Raw genomic sequence first — 3,451 nt, forward strand, 5'->3', positions numbered from 1 at the left:
ATATAGTCATTGTATGCTGTTTTCTTTTTGAGTCACGGTAATACTGTGCACTGTGCAGCCCTGACTGGCCTGAAACTTGTAGATCAGAGTGGTCACAAGCTCAGAATCTACTTGCCTCTGTTTCCAAATTTCTGGTATTAAAAACATTTACCATCCAATAAAAAAACTTATAGAGGCATCACCATTCTTGATTTCAAGCTATACTATAAAGCAATCATAATAAAAACGGTATGGTATTCATGTAAGAACAGACAATCAATCAAGGGAATCAAGTTGAAGACCTGAAATAACTCCAAATGGCAATGAACACTTGATTTTTTACAAAGAATACAAAGCCGTGCAATGGAAAATAGAATGCAACTTCAACAAATGGGGCATGTCTACATGTGGAAGAATGCAAGTAGATACATATCTATCATACTGCACAAAATTCAAATACCAGTGGATCAAAGACCTCAATATAAAACAAGATACACTAAAACTAAAAGACAAGAAAGTGGGGAATAGACTTTAACTCATTAGTACAGAAGACAAGTTACAGAAAAGAACACCAATGGCTCAGGTTCTAACATCAACAATTGACAAATGGGACTGCTTAAAACTGAAAAGCTTTTGATAGTCAAAGGACACCATCAATAGGACAAACTGGGATCTCATAAAACTACAAAGCTTCTGTAAGGCAAAGGACACTGTTGTTAGGCCAAAACGACAACCAACAGATTGGGAAAAGATCTTTACCAATCTTACAACTGATAGAGGGCTTATATCCAAAATATACAAAGAACTCAAGAAGATAGACCGCAGGGAGACAAATAACCCTATTAAAAATGGGGTTCAGAGCTAAACAAACAATTCACAGCTGAGGAATGCCGAATGGCTGAGAAACACCTAAAGAAATGTTCAACATCTTTAGTCATCAGGGAAACGCAAATCAAAACAACCCTGAGATTTCACCTCACACCAGTGAGAATGGCTAAGATCAAAAACTCAGGAGATAGCAAATGCTGGCGAGGATGTGGAGAAAGAGGAACACTCCTCCATTGTTGGTGGGATTGCAGACTGGTACAACCATTCTGGAAATCAGTCTGGAGGTTCCTCAGAAAATTGGACATTGAACTGCCTGAGGATCCAGCTATACCTCTTTTGGGCATATACCCAAAAGATGCCCCAACATATAAAAAAGACACGTGCTCCACTATGTTCATCACAGCCTTATTTATAATAGCCAGAAGCTGGAAAGAACCCAGATGCCCTTCAACAGAGGAATAGATACAGAAAATGTGGTACATCTACACAATGGAATATTACTCAACTATCAAAAACAATGACTTTATGAAATTCGTAGGCAAATGGTTGGAACTGGAAAATATCATCCTGAGTGAGGTAACCCAATCTCAGAAAAACACACACTGTATGCACTCATTGATATGTGGATATTAGCCCAAATGCTCAAATTACCCTAGATAAACAGAACACATGAAACTCAAGAAGGATGACCAAAATGCAGATGTTTCACTCCTTCTTTAAAAGAGGAACAAGAATACCCTTAGGAGGGGATAACAAAGCAAAGTTTAGAACAGAGGAAGAAGGAACACCCATTCAGAGCCTGCTCCATATGTGGCTCATACATATAACAGCCATGAAACTAGATAAGATGGATGAAGCAAAGAAGTGCCAGCTGACAGGAACCGGATGTAGATCTCTCCTGAGAGACACAGCCAGAATAAGCCAAATACATAAGCAAATGCCAGCAGCAAACCACTGAACTGAGAACAGAACCTCCATTGAAGGAGTCAGAGAAAGGACTGAAAGAGCTGGAGGGGCTTGAGACCCCATATGAACAACAATGCCAACCAACCAGAGCTTCCAGGGACTAAGCCACTACCCAGAGACTATACATGGACTGACCCTGCGCTCCAGCTGCATGAGGAGCAATGAATAGCCTAGTAAGAGCACCAATGGAAGGGGAAGCCCTTGCTGCTGCCAAGACTGAACCCCAGTGAACGTGATTGTTGGGGGGGAGGGTGGTAATTGGGGAAGGATAGGGAAGGGAACACCCATATGGAAGGGGAGGGGGAGGGGTTAGTGGGATATTGGCCTGGAAACTGGGAAAGGGAATAACATTTATAACATTTGAAATGTCGATTAAAAACTACCCAATTGGGGTTGGGGATTTAGCTCAGTAGTAGAGCGCTTGCCTAGCAAGTGCAAGGCCCTGGATTCAATCCCCAGCTCCGAAAAAAAAAAAAAAAAAACTACCCAATTTAATAAAGATGGGAAAAAAAAGACTGGGAAAGGATCATCACCAACCCAACATCTGACAGAGGGCTAATATTCAAAATTTATAAAGAACTCAATAAGTTAGACAGTAACACAAATAACCCAATTTAAAAATGGGGCACAAGCTAAGCAGAGAATTATCAACAAAGGGATCTCAAATGGCTGAGAAGAACTTAAAGAAATGTTAAAGTTCCCTAGTCATCAGGAAAATGCAATTAAAAACAGTTCTGAGTTGCTCACTACAGCAGCACATATACTAAAATTGGAACTTTATAGAGAAGATAGGCATGGCCCCTGCACAAAAGTGACATGTAAATTGATGAAGCATTCCATAGTTTTGAAACAAAATTAACACAGTCTCTCTCCACAAACCCAAGCCTACAAAGGATAATAGATAGAAAACTCCAACACAAGTAGAGAAACTACACCCTAGAAAAAGCAAGAAAGTAGTCTAACTTCAACTACCAAAAATAAGAGAGCCACACAAACATAATTTCACTTCTAACAAGAAAAATAACAGGAAGCAACAATCGTTATTCCTTAATACCTCTTTACCTCAGTGGACTCAATTCCCCAGCAAAAAGACATAGACTAACAGACTGGATATGGAAAGAGGACCCAGCATTTTGCTACATACAGAAAACATACCACAGAGACTAAGACAGATACTTTCCAAGAAAATGGTTGGAAGAAACAAGCCATTCTAATATTGAATAAAATCAACTTTCAACCAAATTATCATAAAAGACAATCAGATTAATCAAAGAAAAAAAAGTCTACCAAGATGAACTCTCCATCCCGAATATCTATGTTCCAAATGCAATAGCGCCTACATTCATTAAAGAAACCTGGATAAAGATCAAAGCACACATAACACCTCACAAAATAATCGTGGGAAATTTCAACACCTCACTCTCATCAATGGAAAGAACATGGAAACAAAAATAAATAGAGACATAGAGAAACAACAGAAGTTATGAACTAAATGGATTTAAGAAACATCTATAGAACATTTCATCCAAAAACAAAAGAATATATCTTCTTATCAGCACCACATGGTACCTTCTCCAAAACTGACCACATAATCTGACACCAAACAGGCCTCAACAGATACAAGAAGAATGAAATAATTCTATGCATCCTATCAGATTACCACAGACTAAGGCTGGTC

General features: G+C 38.9%; 1 non-coding gene across 1 annotated transcript; it reads left to right on the forward strand.

The window, feature by feature from the left end:
• Nucleotides 1-2,512: 2,512 nt before the first annotated feature.
• LOC120099405 (U6 spliceosomal RNA) lies at nucleotides 2,513-2,619 on the forward strand. The gene has a single exon (XR_015647262.1). It is a non-coding gene; the product is annotated as a U6 spliceosomal RNA (small nuclear RNA).
• The last annotated feature ends 832 nt before the right edge of the window (nucleotides 2,620-3,451 follow it).

The sequence above is a fragment of the Rattus norvegicus genome, chromosome X, assembly GCF_021556685.1.
Source record: "Rattus norvegicus strain SHRSP/BbbUtx chromosome X, alternate assembly SHRSP_T2T, whole genome shotgun sequence".
NCBI lineage: Eukaryota > Metazoa > Chordata > Mammalia > Rodentia > Muridae > Rattus > Rattus norvegicus.